Source organism: Rhodnius prolixus, unplaced genomic scaffold (genome assembly GCF_049639745.1).
Source record: "Rhodnius prolixus isolate KJV_2025 unplaced genomic scaffold, Rpr scaffold_2, whole genome shotgun sequence".
Classification (NCBI taxonomy): domain Eukaryota; kingdom Metazoa; phylum Arthropoda; class Insecta; order Hemiptera; family Reduviidae; genus Rhodnius; species Rhodnius prolixus.
The window spans coordinates 49,151,236-49,174,921 of NW_027411592.1; positions in this window are offsets into that span (position 1 = coordinate 49,151,236).

Consider the following 23,686-nt stretch of genomic DNA (forward strand, 5'->3'; position numbering starts at 1 on the left):
TTGAAATTTACATTAACCCCTGGAGCTAATCCATTCCCTCTAAAAAAAGAAAGTTTTGTTTTTATTAATGTAATACTAATTGTACAAATTGTGAAAGATAATTAAATGTTCGATTCTTCCAATTTTAATCGTAAAAGTTACTTTGCCATAAGATTGTAAAGTTTTACAAAGCTTTAAAAAAGATATTTGAAATCATCAAACGTTTTCCTCTTAGACATAGTTTGCTCTAATATTTCACTAAATAACCAATACTACAATTAAATAAAGGTTTAGGTATTTTATTTTAAAAAATACAGTAACTTTTTCTCTCTTTCAAGACGAAAGAACACTAAATTGAAGTGGAAGGTTGTAGAAGGAAGCCCAATGTTTGCACTCCTTAGAATAACTTTCGACACAAACCCTACTTTGTAGTATATCCTATTGCCATTCAACGTTAATAAATAAATTTTAATTTTTATCACTAAATGAAAGAAAAATGTACAACTTTGGATATATCCTAACAATGTTAGGGTATCATCAAATTTAAGGAAAAACTATAGAGTCGCTTTAAAGACAATTGCTTAATCAAATCGAATAGAAAAATTAAAAAATTCACTTTATTAAAGCAAATTTTAACGAATTTGATCTACTTTCGCTGTTTTTTGGTGTTCCTCTACATTGAATAGTGAACATTGGGGCTCTTTCTTTTTAATTTTTTTAAATAGCAGAACATCTCTTTAAACCCACTGGAAACAATAATCTGGAGAGGAAGTTTCAAATCAAAAAGACATTTTTATAACATATTATCTATTTCAAACCCTTTTATTTAACCTAGAAAGTTACAGAAAACTTTTCAAGTCGTTCTCTAAATACAGCTCACATCTGGAAGACTCTGTGCACTCAGAATTTTGGTTTGAAATTCGATTTCCTTAAATTTGTATGAGAAATGCAGATTGTGTTGAAATGTACTTTAAAGGAGAGTTTAACTTCACCTTTTTCTAAGAAGGTAGCTTAATCTAGACGTAATATTTCCAACAAATGAATGTATACATGTCTACTAAGTTCAAAGAAAAACATTGGGACCATTACTGAAATAAAATAAAATAGAAAACTGCCCAATCTATACGGAAAAGGTAGGAGTTACGGTTGTGAATGTTCTTCGAATTTGGAATTTTACTCGAATATTTCATTTTTAATAATTATTTTTATGGTGGAAAAGCCGTAAATTTCTTTGGAGTGGCACTTATCAGGGCAAGCTTTCCCTTAAGGGCCCTATGTGAATTTTTCTGGGAAAATGTATTATCTTAGAGGTTTAAATCTGCCCTGCATTGTCAGAGATCAAAATGCACTATTCGGGGTTCCTTCTGTGACCAGGATTCATCTGTAAGCAGAATCACTGTACTGACTTGTGAAGAAGCTACTTGGAAATGTGGTTGGTTACATTCTGTATTAGAAATGTAATATCTATTTTCAAAATTAGAGTATTTTGTATAACTGTTTTAGCTTTTTATATTCCTTTTTCATAAAGACAATTCTTCGCAATTCCACTTCCCATCTTGACAATCCCCAAAGCCGCTTAAAAAGACAATGATCTTCTGTGATCCATCCACACCATAACTCATGGAGAGTTCAAACAAAGTCTCATCAAGAATCAGGAGATATCATTTCATCATTCTGTAAAAAAAGAAAAATTTGCCAAGCGAAAATATTTTGTAAAGGATGCAATAAATAAATTAAATAAATTATACATATACTTTTTACCATTATGTTCTCATTTTATCATTTTTCTATTTCAACAGAAATCGATGTTTACAAAGAATGTACTTATATGGTAATCTTATTACTAACTTCACATTACGTTTTTGGTTTATAATTTCGAATCCTAAATTCAGCTTTATGTTCTCTTCCATAAAGTTTCAAGCCACACTCTTGCAATCAGGAACTCCAACCTTGAGTTATATTTTCAAACTATTAATAATGATAACATTTAATAATAAACTATAGGATTGTTACTAATATAAATCAATATGTAAATATTATTCTGTTATTCATAATAATATTAACATTAAAGGTTTATTCTATTGAATAGTAACGCATTATCGTTGCATATTATTTATCTTTGTCCCTGTCTACCGTTCAACAATAATAGAACCTACATAATGTAATATATATCTTTACTTCAAGGGTCCCTCTAAACCTTAGGTTATACCGGTTAGCCAACGAAATAACCTGAGTCTAAAGGATACAATAGTGGCTGGTCTACGACTATTATGTCTTAATAAATAACATGTAAGTCTATTCTAATTTCCTTAGGACAGGGTCCAGTAACTGTCCAGCTACAGTTCTGCACCCCAAGCTCCATAATTTCCTGTTCAATGACCACATTAGTCAATATATTTGTATTAAACCTTTTCACATACCCGAAAGAGAAATGTCCGTGGTGGTCTATAAACAAAATAACATTCTCCTAAAGATGATTATTTTACATTTATTTATACATTTTTGTATAGATTATAATAAAGGTGCAAATCATTATTACAGTTAAAATGTTTTTCTTCCAGGACCGAGGAGGACCGCTGGCTGTGAGATTTCCCTTTAGGCAGAATAGACATACAAAATAATAAATAAATAACAATAATGGTGAAGTTTTCAATATATCATTATAGTTTGCAAGCTTGTAGTTTTAAACTCTTCAGTATAGGTTTTCACTGAAGTAAGCAACCATCCTGTTAAACAAAATCTCTTACAAAGCTCCAGTAACGTCATAGATATGCCACAATAGATCCTTGGGGTGTCGCGGTGGCGTAGGCTGAATAGCCAATTCCCCCGATGGAATGGAACGTCATAGATAAAGAAAAACTTATTTTATATTCCACTGCCAGGAATAGCTACCTATTTAAGGAACAAAGTTTAAAATATTTTTGCTTTTTGCCAATTTCAATCTAAATCGAAATGTATAGATAGAAAGTTAAGATTACAGCAATAGATATTGAAGGATTGAAACCATTTTAAAGAACCCAACCTCATTTTCAAATGTAACACAATTAATGAATTAGTATTCATTTATTATAGAACATACAGCTATATTTATGCTTTTTCTCCACATGAAAAGAATGTTATAAATGCTGTTATTCTTCCTCACTAATTTTGATTGCATGATTCGTTGAACATATTGGCTTTACAAATCTTTGCTAATTATAACTTTATAAATAAGAATCCTAGAAATTTCCTTATAGTTTGTTTTATTTGAGTGAAAGAAAATAAATTTAGATATTAAAACGAGTCAATAATCAAATTTGGAAGTGCATTATCATCGTAGCAGAAATTAGTTGAACGGTAAAAAGAATTAGGGAATTAGTCAGTATTAAGGTGCTGCTGCTACCTAGTGAGTATATGTTGGATCAGAGGTTGGGTATTCGTGTACTTTATTATTCCAACTATAATAATGTTTTATATTAACTGATTAATTATATAGATACTGTAATTTTTACAAATAAAGATATAAGAAAAATGAAATCGTGATATAAAACAAAATAAAGTGATCACTATTCCTTTATTAAATAAAACCTAAAAAAAATAATCAAGTTGAAATATTTTTAGAGGGATAATAACATTTTTCGAATTAGTTTTGATATAAAATCTTAATTAAACTGTAAATAAATGGTGTATTATCTTTATGCAAAACAATATCCTGTGTATGAATATATATATGTACATAAATAAATATGTTATCTAAACAATATTAATCAGAGCAAAATATGTTAGCTGAGTTGTACTGAAAGGGGAGATTATGCTAGATATGCATCCCTTCTAATAGTCATGTCTGTAACACCCTTACTTTTAGGCATTTAATTTGAAATTTATCACCTTTTCTTAGTTATTACATTTATTCAGAACTAATAGTGTTCATTTTACTAGATTTTGTTGTGGAATTAAGTGGTATTATTGTTGGTCTCACTTTCCTGCATCTGAATTTTTTTACGCCTTTTGGTTTAAGTCCAGGATTTTGAGGAAAGAGTAGAGAGAAAAAAATTGATCTGTACACTGAGAGCTTAGTTGTTCTTTCTCAGCTCTCTGTACTTAATAAGGCGTTTTCTCAATGCATTCTGTGTTTGGCAGTTACCTTTTCTTAAATTCCTTCTCTTTCATTTGAAGCTCTTTCCTAGAGAAATTGATTTTTCAAGAAATTCTCCTTTAAAATAAACTCCTCTAAAGTGCTCCTTCAGAACTTCATTCTCATTTTTATTGACAGTAAGTATATACATTTTTCATTTACAAGCGGACCTTTGCATTTAGGTCTACTGAGCACTCGGTTTTATAAATGATTTTTTTTCTCTCTCTCACTGCAGAAAACGTTACTTCCTCATATCAGCTGCACTTCGTAGTAAATATCGAGAATAACCTTCGTTCTTGAGCAATGAAGAGAATCTTGTCAGTTTTTAAAAATTAGACCTCTGCCTCAAAGAATTGCCCAATTTCTTCTTACTTCTGATCTTGGGATAAAATGAATCTTACATTTTATGTGAAAGGGCTACTTTCAAAAACATATCTATCCATCTTTGTATGCGAAATATATAAAAAATGGTGGATTCATCCACGCTTAATTTAGTCATGTAAGGCGTTCATTGCAAAATAAATATTTTTAGATGTTTAAAACAAATCTCTATAAAGATTGTAAATACATAAATGATATAAATATAAAAATAATTGCAATTGTATATATTGATAATGTAAATGATCTTTAAAGGACACAGTTTCCTGCTTTTGACACGATGAAGAGAAATATCAATAAATAGGTGACAGTGGATAACTGCTAATCAGTTTACAAATATGTTGTCATGTAATGTTATTATATATGTATCTGTAACTTTGTGTTGTCCAGCATTTCGGTTAGTTAATAGAGGGAGAGGGAGGGGTTGCAGCTGCCACAGATAGTGCAGGAATGTTGTGAATTAGAGAGAGATAGATAAGGCTTGTGTAACACATTGCCAACTGCACGGTAAGAGGGGTAAGAGTTAATTGGTTTTCGGTGGTAGATAGCGTCAACGTTGCTAACCAATACTGCACAGACTATGTGACAGTCTGATGGATACATTGGGATTACTTGCAGTCTTGTCAACTCTCCCGTACATCGGTACCCACTCGATGGGGAGTTATTCACTTCTGGCGTAGAGCCGGGAGGGTGACATGGCGAGTTTGATGGTAGTAGCTTTTGGAGTGGAAAGGGCTTTTTGACAACTCAATACGAGAGTTGTGAAGAGTGGACGAACGTTTTGCCGGAGAATATACGACGACGGCGATACAAAAAGCCATGGCGCTCTCATGCCTAGTCACGGCTCTTGGTCAACTGTTGCTCAGATAAACCATTCAATCAGACCGACCACCTCCCTTAGCCCTGCTCTTCCAGTATCCCACAACAACAATAACCAAAGTTATCGCTGGAACAAAAATTCTACCTTCGTTGCCACTCTTTAAAACACTCTTTGTGTTTACTTTTCACTACGGAAATTTCTACCTGAATTCACTATTTTTAGCCGTTGTTTCAATTCTATTCAAAATGATTTCTACTTTTTCATATTAAATCTAAGTTTGCAGAGATATTCCATAGAGATTTGGTGTTGACCAGCGTTTCCGTCCTGATCTGTCAGATAATGTCCTACAATCCAATTCTGGTGTAACAGATATTTCATCTGGCAAGCATAAAGTTAGCTCATCTAAAATAATGAATCTGTCACGTAGAGGACCGTTTCTGATCAAGAACTATGATGGGTAGAGAGATCAATTTTTACTTCTCTGCAGATTTTAAAGAAATTTATGCTCCAACTAGACAACAGTAATAACTATGAAAGCAAATATTTTTTGAAAAAAAAAAATCCTTTTCAAAAGCCAAATGGCGGTTTGATTGATTTACAATTTTTTTTAGAAGGCACTTTTCAACTTACAACAGAATCAATAGCACCTCTCTCATGGCTTCGTTTTATCTCTGAAAACTTCTCTGAACTACCAAATAACACAGCGATCTTCTTAAGAAAGTGGAATTTATAATGTTTAGAAGATTCACCTAGGTTATTTGTTTCTGTTGATAAGGCTAATTATTTTTACTCAGTACTGTGAAATGCAAACTTATGAGGGCAATCAACTTGAAAATGGCTATGTTTGGAACAAATGTTTTGTCCTCTTTTAGGAAGGGTTTTTTACGCCAAAGAAGTATTAAAAAATGAACAACTAATATTAAAAAGGAATGCCTTAGTTAACTACAAATCCTAGTATTTTATCCAAGATCTTTGAATTATTAAAAAAAAATTGACTAGCTCAATAATAGAGCATTTTCTCGCAATGCGGATGTCCTGGGTTTCAATTTAAATGACTACCTTTAATTTTCTATTTCTTACATAGTTTGTCCAGCTAGTTCATCCACCAGAGACGATGTACTCTGAAGACTTCGGATACCCATGAACTTAGTTGTACATTCACCATAATTAAATTAAAAAGGATGTATGGAAGTGAGTTAGTTTCTCATTTTTGGATTATAAAGAAGAAGTGGCCATTAATTCCACAAACCATGTGGTGGTGTGCTAATAGCCATGCCTTATTGCTTTATTTAAACTTCAAATATTGTAAACAAAATAATGTAATGTAAATAAAGCGTTTATTATTATTATTATTATACATTAAAGTTCAGACTATATTCGATTCTAAAAAGAAAAATGATTAAACGAGTGCAATATTTTCATTCATTTCAAGAAAATAAATTTTCTAAAATTTTTATAAATATATAATCCCAGTTTTAGAAGGCATTCAGTTGAATATGGTTTTGTATAACTACAATTGTACTGCTATCATTGTGAATTCTATTCTGCTGCAGACGTAATGAAAAAAAAAAAAAAGAAAAAGAAATATGGAGCAAGAGTGAGAAAGAAAAAACTGCGGTGCATTCGAGTAGCTGTCGCAGTTAATTGCGCCAGGTTTCGTCGTAAATCACTACCTCACCGTGCTAGTGATGTTGCCGTTAGGTATGAATTATTTACAGCGGTAGTATGTACATTTGAGCTAACCGAGAGACCAAGCTGGAAGCTGGGGGTGATTCAATCACAGATATGGTGCGCGCCCAGAAGCTGGAGGTATCCATTGGGGCGCGCACCCAGGCGCTGTCTGCTGTCCCGCTGATAACATTTTCGAGTGAGGGCTGTGTGCACCATTTTTTTTTTTTTTTTTATTTGTATGAGCTCACCCTTCCTGGCAATCCGTATAGAGGTGGAAAAAAAACACAATGTAAGCGAATGAAGGAATAGAGATGAGGAACGGTAGTGAAGAGTTATACCAGTGGCCGTGGCTGCTAGCGAGCTGGTCCACCGTCGTATAGAGAATGACAATACAATGGAGAGTGTTATAAATGACTCCAATAACGTAAGCACACAACTTTTAAATGAGATGAAATTAATAATGGAAAATGAAATATATGTATATATATTTCTTTTTTATTATTATTTTTTTTCTGTTCTCTCTGACTTCACAGTTTTTTATGATAAATCGAGTTTGTTGCTACGGCTATAGCGACAGCGAGGTAGTCTCGTATCTGTTATCTCGTAAAAAACAATAACTTCAACTGCCACATTATATTACCATACTCAGACTATATGTGCACAACAAATCTCTATATTTATTACTACTAGCTCTCATATTTTACAATACATTTTTTGATGACTTTTTTTAATGACAGCAATTAATAATGTCCACTTAATTGTGCATTCGTAGTAAAACAATAATAAAAATATCTGCTTATTGTGTGGATGGAAACCTTAAAAATCCAAGTAAATTGCAAAAACTGCAAAAATAATCTCGCAATTATCATCACTCTGTAACTTGGTTAACTTATTATCGTCCATAAAGACCAAGTTCAATATCTAGAAATATAAACTTATGAACCGGCCGCAAATGAAGTAATACAAATGTAAATGATTTGGAGAAGTAGCATTGTCAGGGATGAATAATCTAGGTGATAGAGATTAGAAAATTGGAATTTCACCCCAATGAAGAACTAGAATTAACAGTACACCAAAGTTACCAATTTTGAAAGAGTTAGATATAAATAATGGGCATTATCAGTAGAAAAAAGTATGACATAGCAAATATAAGATGAGTTCAAAATTGCCATGAATAGCTCTAATAAATTTTTTAGAAGTGGAGATGGACGAAACAGCCCTTGTTTCTCTATAGAGCCAAGCTTGACAAGGTGCTGGAGATATTTCGTCCAATAAGAAATAAAGAAAATCATTGGCTTTTAAGTAAATATTTCAAGCAACTATCAAATAGTTTTCAAAGAATTTTGCACAATCTCTTAAGCTAAAATGTTAATGTGACCTGTACTGCACAGATCGCGAATTAGGGCCAGAGTTGGCAGCAATAAAGCTGTTGTTAGAGTAGGAATGGAGAACCGCATTTGAAAGAACAATAAAAACAATCTGCATTCTACATACAGTTCTCTGATAGAAAATTAAATGTAAGCGTAGATTAGATTCGTGAGGGTCGTCCAGTCAGATTAAGGCACAGAGACCTTGGGAATCTAATGTGGCCTTTTGGAGCAACGATTCATCCTCTCAGTTTGAGCGTATTTGGGTTTGAATAGAAACCGCTAGATTGAGCTTGAAGGAGAAACAAAACAAAGGTTTTCTTTCCCCAAATTCTCAACTGCTCACTAAAAAGGAATATAAGCTCATCTAGCTTTATTTTAATCTAGTAGGCAGGTATATGCAGTGTATTTGTTTCGTTAAATTGCAATCTTCCGTTAAGAAACCTGCGATTGTACTTGCTGGAATAAACGCATAGTTTTTCTTCATCCTCTAAGTCCGATGTTCAGAGCATCGATCAAAAAATCCAGGGCTACCACATGCCTTAGTATGCCGTAGTAGCATCAGTACGTCCACAATGATCGTATTAGGTGTTCGTATATTTTGATATATGACATATTTGTCTTCTTTGCACCTGCGTAATGTTTAATTTATAGATGTTCTTTAAGATGACGGCCGCCATTGCCATTTTTATACAGTCAAACCTTTTTTTTTCTAAAAATTAATTGACTGAGAAGTGGACAGATGTATAAAAAAGTCAAAACAAAGACTAATGAAAATCATTTGTGCTTTAACAATCATATATTCTATATCAAATTTGATACACTTCAAAGCAATATTACAATTGTGGTGCACTTAATGTCACGTATGATTGATTAAGTAACGAAGTCTTTGAAATTTAAGAGCCTCTTTAAGTTCTATTTAATAGTTCCAGTGCTACAATAGATCCTTTGATTTACGATGGGTAGGTTAACTTGGACAACCCCTTCGGAACAGTGCAAGACAAGCTATTTATGTCAACTCTACTCAAATCACATGAACACTTTGCCTCAGTGATTACTATTGTAATTATCACTGCAGAAAAGAGCTTGTAAAAGATTTATTCTATCTTATGTGAGAGTCATCTAACTTAACTGCTTATTATTTGGACCCGAAAAGTAGTGACTGAATCAGGAGACATCACTAGCTTATCTTTGTAGCATTCAAACATATGTTATTGCCACAGGTTTAATAATCATGAATTATTATTGGAGTTTAGATGAAATTGAATTATAAATAACCTCTCATTTGTCTGATACGTTTACATTTTTAATGTTATGCAAAATCAAACCTAAACAAAGCTTGCTATAGTCATGAAATCTTTGCATTAAAGAATTACTGTTCTGTGTTCCATTATATTTTTAAGTAGTGGCCACTAGAATGGCACTTGCTGAATTTGTTTTAAAGGTAAGAGTTGCATGTGTTAAATTTTGGTGTGTGCAACTTGAATTTTCCAAATTATTATTCGAAAATCATCACAGATAGTTTCTGATCGTACTTTTTAGCCACTGTTATATTGTAGCCAAGCATGTTATGCAAGTATGAAGTCCTCCTAGTGGCAAAGAAGTGAATTTCTAGAATCAGAGTTTACAATGCAGGGCGAAATAATTTTCGTGCTTACTATTATTATTATTGAAAATGCGGATTATACTTTTAAAGGTTATCATAGACTTTAAGAAAGGAGTCAGGCTGACGTAATCAAGAACTTGTTGATTATGACAAACAATTGAGAAAAATCCCCCCCCCCCAAAAAACAAAGATTGTTATGGCTTTCGTCCGAAACTTTTAAAATATATGCTAGTTAGAGAATGCCTACTCGCCTTAGAAACTGAACTGAGCATTTGATTATTTATTATATGCTAGTTAGGTTGTTTTTTGATAAACAAATAACTTTAGCGGAACGCAAGGTATTGAAACCTCTATTATTTAACATTATTTAAAATAAAAACAATAGTTTGAAACTTAAATATAAAATATTAATAAGAATGTGTTTATATCGATGATTTTACAGTAAATAGATTCTGGATTCTTAAGAATAAATAAAATTATTCTTCTATAAAAGTGATATGATAAAAGCGTGCCGCACTACTTATCGGTAATTGCGCGGACACAATATGTTGCAGCCGGTATATAAACATTAACAGGGTGTCAAAGTAGGGTCACAGGAACCCTACGAGTGGGCGAGACGGTGACCTGAAGACCCCCTAGGGTCAGGTAACTACTTATACACACACACACACGCGCACATACTCTACCTCTTGACGATCGCCGAAGTTCTATGATCGTCCTATGTACACGTGCGATCCTCCACTGTACATCATAAAAATAGACACGTGACTAGTTCACCGAGCGATGGGCTCGTCATGGGAACCTACCCACAGCCACCAGCAACCTAAAAAGCATCATCCCCTTATTACATTATATTCATCACCAGTCATCCTCGTAAACTTCTATCCCCTCCACTGTGCACAGTACTGTAGCAACAATAACACTTCTATGCACATATAAATAGTCATCGTTCTAAATTATTACCCCACTTTGTTGGGTTTTTTAAAATATTTTATTTATTTATTTATCGTCCGTTTGATTGATAGATTCATCAAGAGAGAAATTATGTTGATACAGCAATCTCCAAATATGTAAATCTACTAAAAGAGCTCATCCGATATAGACTTGGCAGAGTTATTATTATATTTCTATTTATTGCTCTGATAAGTTGTTGTTTTTAACATTCAAGTATTTGCATTTGGTATTGGGCTACGAGTATATCTTTAGACCTTACTTGAGTCGCTGGTGGCTACATTATGACTTAGTTTTAAGAAAAAGACGCCACGATAACCGAGCAGTTAGAGGCAAGACCCGCAAAGTCAAGATGAATTGTTGATTTAGTGGGTTCGATTCTCGGTGTCTATGCCTTGGCTTTTATTTAATAATTTAAATGAAAAATTTATAGTAAAGTATGTTTACTAGACGCCTCCGTCTACGACACCTAATTGGTAGCTGGACGCAAAGCCTGCCTGAAAAAATAGGCATTAAGTAACATATTGATAAGTTGGAGAACAACAATTTTTAAAACAGTTCTGATCAGAATTGTAAGTACAATTAAAATTAAAAATAAAAAAAACAGGCGCGTTATACACATTTGTCATTAAATTGTCGCTTTTTAAATAAAAGGTTAGATACATAAGTTCAAAATTATTATGCTTAGTTTGGAAAAAAAAATTCGTTTTGACAAAATTCTAAATGATTTTTTTTATTTATTTATTTTGTAATTTACAATCTGTATAAATATATACAATAAGGAAATAGGAGGTGAATGAGATGAACTGGTGCGGGAGGAAAGCAGGAGGAGAGAAACTACCCAGCGGTAGCACACTCTAGATGAGAGAGGAGAATGTGAGGAGGAGAGAGTAGAGATTTAGTTCTTCAGACTGTAAGGAAGTCGCGGAGCCACTGGCGATTCAGTCGACGAGGAGTTTTAGGGATGTCAGAGGAGGCTAGAGACTGTACAAGAGGATTTGAGTTAGTAGAGAGAGCAGTATGGAATTTTTGATATTTAGTCTTGGCGAGTTGGTCTATGAAGGGAATGTTGAGGTCGGTGTGAAGGGTGAGGTTAGTCACGTAGAAAGGGGCGTCAGCTATCTGTTGGAGGAGTTTTGAAATGAAAAATTATAGAATTAGCTAAGGGAAACTTTTTCTAGATGTTTAAAGTTTGATCAAAAACGTATTTCTGAGTCTCCTAGACTATACATTAAATTAAAATAACGGCGAATTTCCGTTTTTGTTTTCAATAATAATTATGAGTTAAACTCAAAAAAGGAATCAGAAAAAGCGAAAAAGTTTAAAATAATAATAATAATAATACATTCATTGTTGACTAGCATGAATGACGAAATAAACTGTTTACTATACAAACAAGAACAGACTGAGTTACGTTTAGATATGATATGTAAATGTGTTTATGCTACGTCATTGATAATGATAAAAATGTTGCTGAATATAAGTATGCAGACAATGTTGTTGTAATGGTTTATTGTTGGCTAGAGGATAAGAAGTACGCTTGTATGACAGTCTGACTGGGGAAATATGTTTGTTGCGATGAGGTGGGACACTCGTATCCCCAGATTACTGGGGGACACGCGACCTCCGCCACTGCACCGCACCAACCCCAGTTACCGAACTCAATAACCGAGTACAACTCACTTGTACCACTGGCAGCAACATAAGTTTCGTTATCTTGCTTGTACTCTGTATAAACGCTTGTATTGGTGTGTACATTATTTATTGGTGGTAGATTTAGATTATGTACGCCTTTAAACGTCTTGTATATGATCATCGTTGTTTTCCAACATCTTACTTTCCGATCTGTTAACATATCCCAAGTTTAAATTAGTTAAAATTTTTAGTCAATCGTTAGGCCTTTAATTGTGGTGTAGCTTTACCGTCAAGTCCTGATAAAGTAAGGGGAAACCGGTTGTTTTCTCTTAATTATTTCTCTGAGTTTCGGGCACCACATTGGTACCATTCATCAGAAGATTATTTAGGAGTTTAGCGATTTCAGGTAGGCACCTACCTATTGTACTTTATTATTACTGTGTTTTATTGCTACTGTATTTTTTACTTCCGATTTATTAAATAATAAGTGTTCAAAACTAAAATGGTTACTTTTCTTTTTGTTCCTTCTCCAAAAATTGACATACGAGTAAATTAATGATTTGATATCAGCGAAAAGTCGGTTACGCAACATCCCAGTTTTCTGCATTTACACCCCTCTGTTCAGGGTAGGGTTTTATTAAAAACAAAAACATCTATATGATCTTGAAGCTCAATAAATGCGCAAATTTTCCTGCAATTGAGTGACTTCTTGATTCATTAATCCTTGAAAAAATACAGTTGAAAATTTTAACCAAAATCCACGAGAACGAATTTTTTAGACATTAAAGTAAAAATTTCATTGTTTTTAAAGAAGTTCTGAGGCTATGAATTAAGCAAATTTATAGCAAAATTTAATGCTCTTTCGTTTGGAATAAGCAGATTTGTTGTACGTTAAAGGATAGAAAAGTTATGGCCGTTTTTATGGTGAATAACGCGAATATCGACGGAAAAGTTAAAAATGCAAATATCTTTCGACATTATTGAGAATGGGGCCACAGTCAATAGAATATTTTTTGTTGCATTTAAGCTGCTGAATCACCTCCAGAAGTTTCGACCTCTCCTCCAGGTACACCCTGTATACACAACAAAATAGAAATCAATTAAGTCACCTTCTTGTAAACAGCAGTTATTTAGTCAAATTAGAAGTTTTTACTTTTTACTTTTCAAAATTAGATCAACCCTAAAAGTAAAGTCAAGTAATGATTTTTTTTCTGGCGAGCTTTAAGTTCAACTACCCCAATTAGGTGTCGTGGACGGAGGCGACTAGCAAACATACTTTACCACAATAAAAATGGTATTGTGTTTAAAAAAATAAAATCCAAGGCCTAGGCCGGGAATCGAACCCAGTACCACAATACATATTAGCTTTGCAGATCTCTCCTCTAACCGCTCGGTTAATGGCCTTTGAACGTTATGATTTTGCAATTAATACGTGGATTTGTCATTTATATTTTTACTAGTCAACCTTACTAATCAAAATCAAATCAAATAATAATAATAATAATAATAATAATAATAATAATAATAATAATAATAAGAAGAAGAAGAAGAAGAAGAAGAAGAAGAAGATGATGATGATGATGATAACATGCAGAAAAGCAGGGGCGAAAAGATCCGGAAGTACCAGGACCTTAGTTTCCAACTAAGAGAAATGTACAACCTGGACAAAACGACGATTGCGCCTATAATACTTTCCACGAGTGGCCTTGTGCCCAGAACAACGGTGACTGCTGTCAATGAGTTGGGCCTATCCACTGATCTGGTTGTAGAGGCGCAGAAGGCAGTCCTCCTAGATACGGTCCGTATCGTCCGAAAGTTCCTGAGTGCTGCCCATTAAGCAGATCAATACAGCCAATCGCCGCGTGCAGCCCGTTATTATTTGGATTTAGTTTTTAACTCCGAGAGATAGATAGTAATTTAGATAAGGGGTTGTGGCAAAGTCCACCCCCCTAAGTGATTTCCCTAATAAGGAGTCAGAAATGAAATAATAATAATAATAATAATAATAGGGAAGGGATTAGCTATGAGGTTAGCATACTGGACTCCCACGCGGAGGTCCCGGGTTCGAGTCCAGCAGCTGACCCTTAGATTTTCTCTTCCTAGGAGCTTCTTACAGCTCTCTGTCTAGTGATGGACATTGTTGTCTGTATCGAGAGAACACTGTCCGGAGGCCGGCAATGCACTGGAAAAAGCTCCGGGCGCTAATAACCTCAGCTGTTGTTGCGCCAAAAAAAAAATAATAATAATAACAATAATAATATATCAGAGGGAAGGGATTAGCTATGAGGTTAGCATACTGGACTCCCACGCGGAGGTCCCGGGTTCGAATCCAGCAGCTGACCCTTAGATTTTCTCTTCCTAGGAGCTTCTTACAGCTCACTGTCCGGTGATGGACAGTGTTGTCTGTAACGAGAGAACACTGTCCGGAGGCCGGCAGTGCACTGGAAAAAGCTCCGGGCGCTAATAACCTCAGCTGTTGATGCGCCTTAAATCATTAAAAAAAAAAAATAATAATAATAATTGTTTTATGTTTCATGTGTAAGTAAGTGGACTGATAAGACAATGTCTCCTCAATCTCCAGACGGGACGAAACTCCCAACTACTAAATATGCGCGGACAAAGGGTCGAAATTCATATGGTAAAATTTCTCCTATAAATAAAAAGAATATGCAGGGCTCTTTATTTTCTGCAGGACTTTTTTTTTTAATTTATATTTTTATAATTATTTAAAGAAAAATTGTTCATTAAAAGTCTAGTGTACATTTGCTAATTAAGAAAAAAAAGTAAATTTTGCAAAAAAAATGTTTGTTGATTCTGTTATTTTTGTAACGAGTTATATAATTTTATTATAGTATACATTATTAATTGCAACAGGATGTAAATTAATCCTAAGGATAATTAAGTGAAAGATGAACATTAACCTGCAAAAATTTATTTATATGTATACGGAATGTAGTAATGGAAAAAGAAGTAGGAGCGGAGTAGGATGAACTCAATATGGAAGTAACGGTAGGAAGTGAAGGAGAAGTCTCAGTTCGGGATGAAGACAGAGAGGGAATGAAGACGCTGTGGAATAGGACATGAATGATGTGGAAAGTTAGACCATAAACAACCTCCTGCGGCTACTGCTAGGCAAGACGCCATCTTCCAAAAGGCGTGAATAAGTTTTTACAAGAAAATTAATATCTTGGAAGGAGTTAAGGCCGCACTATTACCATCCACAGTCGCCCGGCTAGAAGAAATATTAAGTAAGTTTTATATAAATCGTTGTGGCTGTTGCTTGCTGGCGGCTGACTCTGCCCCCGTCCATCCAATCTAACTTGTCCATTAGCGGCTGCCTCCATCCACCGCCCCCGCTGCTTGTTAAACCCTTAATGTTGTTCCAGTTCTTCTGAAATATAACTTTAACATCTATCTACTGATATACTTTATATTAAAAATTAAGCTAAACAATGTTAATGTTAATTTTTTAAATTTTAACACAGATTCGAAGTGTATATACGATACATTTGTTTGCCACAGGCCACAAGGTGTGGTACGACGTTGAATTGCTGGTAACTCTATGTAAACAAAAAAAAAAAAGAAAAAGAAAAAGAAAACGGGTTATAAAAATATGGATAGATATTAAATATTACCTTGATATAAATTAAATGTAAAAATAAATTTGATTCAAAAGTGTTAACATAAGCCTACAAACCCAAATAATCAAAATGATTATCTAAAGCACCTACCACACCTACTCTTAACAACTTAGCAGATTGCATTGGCATACCTAGGGAGGTTTTGGGCAAGAAACCAGCAGAAAATATAATACGATTTTTTTTCCCCCAATAATAAACTGTAAAAAAATATTTTGCCAAACACTCTCAATATCTCCATAACTTTTCTATTTTTCATAATTGCTTCCAAATTCTATGTTTTCTTTTTTCTTGAACATTTAACTCGGTTTACTATAAACGAGAAATGTTTTGTAGACTTCATTCATGTTTAATTAATTTCTTTATGTTAACTATAAGTTTTTTAACTTTTGATAGTTTCATCAATGTCTTTCTGTAGCGAATATTAGACTATTTACAAGGTTCCATCATGGGAACCATCGTGGGAAGTTGAGGACGTTCGGAAAAATTCATTAAAAAACCGAAAAATAAAATAACTCAGATGATTTAGCAAAGATGCAAGTAGTCACACGAAGTAACGGTTATTATAAACCGAGCGGCTAAAAAGCCTATAGTAGACAATCGATAAAAATACCACTTAAGAATATCAAATCTTTACAAGTATACAACTCCTTAAGAAAAAACAAAAACAGAATCAGATAAAGAATTGTATTTCTGCTTAATTTAGGCTTATTTGCTCTGCAATTTTTCTCTTAATGTTTATTCTTTAATAATTAATTTGCGGTTTTGACAGTCTATTGACTTTTTATATATATATATATCTTTAACATTTGTTATCTTTAACACCAAACTCTTTTATTTGGGGCTAAACCCCAATTGCATAAAAAGAAAAAATGTGTATAACTAACATTACTAACTAATTTAATAAGAGATTAAAACAATTAGACGTTCTACACAATCAGGGCATCAGGATATCACTGGGAGCATTCAAAAGCAGCCCTATACTAAGTTTGTATGTAGATTCAGGTGAACCTCCGCTTTCGTACAGACGCCGTTATTTGGCGACATTTTATGTTCAGCTGCTAGGGAAAGTGTTGAACCCAAGCTCCAGAATAGTTAAGCATTTACCCCTCGAACAAAAATATAACACAGCTGTACGGGCAACTAAACCGTTCGGACTAAGGTGTAAAAATATTTTGTCAGAATATGGATTTGTGATCCCACAGTTGTTCAAGTACCAGTTACAAGCGACCGCCCCCTGGTTAACTCTGCCTATATTAGTAGACCTGACTTTATTAAAATATTCGAAAAATTTGATACCGGAAACTGCGTTAAGGCTACACTTTTCAGAAATAATTACTAGGTTAAACCCCGAAAAAATAGTATACCCAGATGGATCGAAAGACCAACAGGGATGTGGTGCCGCAGTAATCATTGAAAATCGAAAATATAGGTTTGGTCTACCTGCCAGAAGTAGTATATATGTTGCGGAGCTCTATGCAATTTACATGGCCCTAAGTGCAGTAGAGGTGACTACTCAGAGTAGAGTTGCCATATGTTCCGACTCGATCAGCGCCCTACAGTCTCTTAGACATATATACCCCAAACACCCAATCATCCAGGACATCCATACAGTGTTGTATAGAATGGAAAGAGAAGGAGCAACAGTTGCATTTGTCTGGGTACCCGGTCACTCGGGAATTCAAGGAAATACAGATGCTGACCTAGCTGCCAAAGAGGCCGCACACATGGCGGTAACCATGGGAAGGTCCTTGCCAACAGACGTGGCGAAGCAGATTAGAAGCTACATTTATGAATCCTGGCAGAATGAGTGGTCCCTGGTGACGAATAATAAGCTTAGAAAGATTGAAAGTGTCGTCAAAGCCTGGGACTCCTCATCGCGTGACAACCGCAGAGAAGAGGTAGTAGTTTCTCGCCTGAGGATCGGCCACACCCGGTTGACCAATGGTTACCTCATGTGTCAGGATAGCCCTCCCACATGCGGTTCATGTAATGAACCCGTGACTGTGCAGCACGTACTTGTGGAGTGTTCTGAGTATCAGCAATGTAGACAGCGTCACGGTGTTCCAAACTCACTGGAGGAAGCCTTAGCAAATGACCAGAAGACGTAACGTAATAAAGTTTTTGAAGGAAATTAAATTAATTAACAATATATAGGAAAATAAATTAATATATAAAATCATGTATATAAATTTTTTTTAGAAATGTATTGTATATATAACTGTATTTAATTGTATATAGGTATGAATGTAATTTATAGTGTGAATGAGTTAACTTTATGTGTATAGCTTTAACAATGGAGTTCCGTAAGTGGTTGTTCTAGCAAAACGTTGTGTATAAAGTTGGCATGGCATATGCACTGCCACAGGGTGGCGGTAAAGGGCATAATAACCACCCAGGTTCATTGCCTTAAAAAAAAATAAATAAAAAAAAAAAATAAATAAGAGATTAATACAAATTAAAGCTGGGATAAACTAACAATTATGGTTTAGCAATTAGACTTAGCTTTTACTACTTGGGATCTATGAGGGATGTTAGTAGACGTGGAGACGACTTAGGGAATAGAGGCTTGTCCTATCTTTGCCATTTCAAAAGATGCATACTGCACTTCCCTGTCGAATTACTCTTATTTCCTGACTTTTAAGTAACCAAAATTTAGGTATAATCAAATATTATAAAGTTGTTGGTTTAGATGTACAGAATTAATTTTGCTTCACTCAAAAGTTTCAAGTTTCCTGCTCTTCTTAAATAAACTTTTCTTATGATAAACACCTATTATCATCCAAAACCATCTATTATCAAATCACTATCTGATACATTAACGAGATGCCATATAAATGTTAATATTACGGTAGTAAACAAGTACGTTAGATTGATAGATAGTAATGTTGAAGCATATTGTTTTTAGCGTGACATCAAACTATTACCGAAGCTCCGTGGTCCTGCAACGAAGATCAATCATTTTTTAATGACAAGCAATAAAAACAAGAAGGATGGAAAGAAATCCCAGCTGTACTCGAACCTAACACCCTCCATTTGGCCATACCATCAAGTAATTACTTAACACCGATCACTATCTTTGTAATCATAGATTCTTTTATTTTTTTCATTATTATTTTTTTTATATTATCCTTATTATTTCAATTTATCGCAAGAGATATTCTGCTTTCTTACTATCTTTGTACGAGGTAACACTATTTCAATATTAAATATTTTTTTTATTTTTAGGAAAAAAACTCATTTACATACTCCTTACAGGTAAGAAACATTGTTCTACAAATGTATTCATAAATGAATTATGCATTAAGAAAGATAGTGTTTTTTAGCTTTGCAATATTAAAAATGATTGGAAAAATTATGTAATATAACAGATGCACAAACTAAATATCATAACTAAACAAACAAATAGTTTGTTAATTATTACCTGATAAACAATGGCATTGAAAAGATTTTATGTTACTTTTTTTTTTTTTTTTTTGAACAGTAACAACAAAGTAGGGAAGGGTAGGATAATCTGAAAGGGGAAGCTACCGATCGCGTGCCGCCGCTCTGCAGTCTCTCCGTAGGTAGTTGTTTTTATTATTATTTTTGTAGAACCAATAAACTTATTTTTAAAAAAACTCGCCCAAGGGAATACTTTCATTACACTTCTATTTATATTAATTAGTTACCCTGATTTTAAATACCTTGAAATCTATACTTTAGATAGAGATAATAATCAATAACTTTGTTAGAGAATGCATAAACCTACATGAAATAGAGTTTTTATTTTCTTGGGAATATTGAGCTCCATGGATATTTTGTTCAACTTAATGATGACAATTAATGTGTTAGGAAATGAATCAAAAAAGAAGAAATTCAAGTTTCGTCCAATTTGTTAACCGTAAATTACAATTTAATAAATGAATATTTACTATTGAAGTTTTTTTTTCAAATAGGTTCAACGTTTTCTACTAATTTAACGAGTAAAATTCAATTGGACTCATCCTTAAACTGAAGAAACCGCAACACTAAAAATGTATTGGTTGCCAAAACTTCATTCCAGGTCAGTTCACGTTGGAATCTATTTAATTTTTTAATAATTTGATGTTTAATGTGCTAAATTTATCAATAGAATGTTCGCTCTCTGCTAATAGCAGTATTAATTCTTTACATAAGTTGCGTTTAAGGTTATATTAAAAGTATTTTTGTCACTTTTTTTTATTTATTTTTTAACAAAATCATCCAGCAAAAATAAGAGATTTTTGTTATTAAATGAAATGACTCAACTACGAAAATTTGTAAAACTCAGTTCCCCGGAGGTACACAACACTAAGCCCATTTTCTCAAATTTTTTTTTTTTTAAAGTTTCTAATAGTGCTGCACGAGAAACGAGACAAATCTCGGTACCGAGACCGAGACCGAGACGAGGCTTGAGCAACCGAGACCGAGACCGAGATCGAGACATGATATATATCTCGTCGAGAAATCTCGGTCTCGTCTCGGTTTTTCAAATATTAATTTTTAGCTACAAAATTATAAAATTGTGTTCTTTATTAATAAATAATCATTACGGGTATTGAATTAATTATTAAAAGTTACGATTTTATTACATATGTTCAATATTACTACATCTACGACTACGTATTTGACTTAGAATTACATAAGTAAAGTAAGCAAAGTAAAGTAATCGCCTATTTTTCAGGCGGGGCTTTACGTCCAACTACCAATTAGGTGTCGCGGACGGAGGCGACTAGCAAACTTACTTTACTGTAAATTTCTTTCTTTGTTGGGAGGTGTAATTTTTATTTCACGAATCAACTTGTTATAGTAGGCAGATATGTTATTTGGGTCTTTCATTTGGCGCGTTTTTAACATCTTTTTGAAATTATATAAAGATATATAACAGTAATAGTAACATATGATGCATTGAAGTGTAAGTAGTTGTCATCTTTTACACACATTTTCATTACCAATATATAAATTAAAATAATTATTAGAAAATAATAACATTTTTTGAAAAGATTATTAATAGCAAACCACTTTTAATCCTTAAACAAAAATTCAAAAAAACTGAGACTGAGACCGAGATATCTCGATGAGACCGAGATTTGAGCGACCGAGACCGAGATCGAGACTGCATAAAGTCTCGCCTCGTCTCGGTCTCGTGCAGCACTAGTTTCTAATACAATATTTCTTTTTTTTATTAAACAACCATCACCATTATGGTGCATCTAATGTTACTTATTATCCACCAAAGATTTAAGCAAAATAACTTCCGTGGGCTTATAAGTAAGAAAAAAACGCGAAAAAACCTTTTATTTGCTCTCTTGTAAAAAATTTAAAATTGGACATAGTGTTGTGTACCTCCGGGGTACTGAACTATGTTTACAACATGAAACTTAGTTATTAGTTAAAATTAATAGTTAAAATAGTGCACTAAGTTTAATTTATTTTTATTTATTTATTTTACTTTATTCTATTTTTTTTTCTTTTGTACAATGATCAGATTTTGCTAATTATGATTTATTTTATTTATTTCATTTTTTTTCTTTTGTGATTTACTGTACATTTTTATTTTGCATGTTATGAACTCCTCTGTAAAGGTTTTAAAACTTGTACACAGAATAAAGTAACAATAAATTTTTAAAACTAACTTTAATTATAATGGTCTTCAATATATTTTATATTATTTATAAATTGTTCAAAGAAGTCTCACTGTTACATCAACGAAAACTGTGTTAGCATTGTTAGCAGACTTTGGTACAGTATGAAACATAATTGAAAATCAGTGGGTGCGAGCAACAGCTGATAAAAAAATTGAAAAAAAAAAATGAATACATGCAAATATATTATTGTGTGCAGGCAGTTGTGATAGGTGCTGTTGTTGCATCTGTCAGTTGATACAGAGTGAAAGCTGATGTATTCTGTTAGGAAATGCGTCACACGAGGTGCTCGTGCTGCCACTAGCTAAGCGCCCCTTATCAGTCCAGATATGCTGGTACAAATTCCCCAGTATGAGGTAATATGACCAACAAATACAGTTTGTTTAGTGTTTGTAAATGCGAGAGGATGAGGGATAGAGAGAAAATGAGTGGGGGGGTGGATCTTTTACAAGAGAGATAGAAATAGTGAGTTATGTATGCAAGAGGCAATGGTTGGTAAAGGAAGTGGAACACTAAATCTACCTGACCGAATTAATTAACTCCGGGAGTTAGATATTGCCGCAAATTTACCATGACAATAGTGTTTGTTAGTGAAACGTTGGAAGGAGGCGCGCTAAACTAGTCATAACCCGTTGCCGAATTAGTTGGATAAGCTTGTTCGCGAGAGGCGAGGCCCCGCCGAAAGCTTACTGTTTGTAATACTACTATGTATACACACAGCGGGGGGCCGCGGCCTGCGGAGGAGAACAGCTAGGTTTTAGTAGTCTGCCTCTGCTTGCTAACTGCAAACTTGCGGCTCTAAATTAGACAAAGTTCCGGCAGACACAGCTATCTCCTAACTTTGAACAAGGGACTAGTCCCCATTTACGATCCACTGATTTATGGATAAAACGACATTATTAATGTAAACTTTAGACTCTAGATTAATATAAACGAAATGCCATTAACATAATAAAAGATAAAGTGCAGTAAGATACTTAATTTCTCTCTAGTTAAAAAAAAACGTTAGCAATGATAACGATAGAACAATAATATTAATATAAACAAAATCTGAATGAAGCACCAGGAAGTCTTTCTTTTAATATGATAAATAAATCTCACATAACCTAAAAATTAATAGGAGCAAACAGTAGAGTTGTTTCTCTCATTGATCTAGTTGTAGTAGCGAAGTATCTATTCCCCTAGCGGACTAAGTGTGAGTTCATACGCTCTGTACTCTGTATAAAGCTCCTTTTTGCTTAATAAGTACACTAGATAGGATTTGAATCGTCAGCTGCAGAAAGCTACTAAGTTATATGATGATTGCTGTCTTTCCTTTCAAATGTATTTCATATTTTTGAAACTAAAAATTCAAGTCAAGGCTTCAGGTTTCATGAAGACTACGCTTAGCTTTTTTGCAACTGTACACCTAAAACCATTAATGTAAATAAAAGGTACATCTATGGTTAAAAAAAAAAAAAAGGTAAAAATTAACCTGGCTATCTTATCATAGATTACTAGGGTAAGCATAACTTAAAAGATAATCATTTCATTGATAAACGAATAAAAAGTAGTAATATAAAATTTTTCGCACAATTTGATTATCGATAAGATATACATAATGGACATAGAACGTATGTTCTGAACATACGTGTCAATAATGGTTGTGGGTGGATGCCATGGCACACTTTGTGCAGGGTACATCGCTGAAGATCATTATCTCTGGCCTTCCGTTATTTCTTATTATCCATCCGTGATATTGTACGGCAAGCGAAGATCCCCTTCTATACATAAAGTAACTTCATAAACACTTTCAAATTTTATTAAAAAAAGAAATGAAATATAAAACTTAACAAATTAAAGTCTAAATATCATCCGTTATAATTCTTTCTGAGTAAAACTC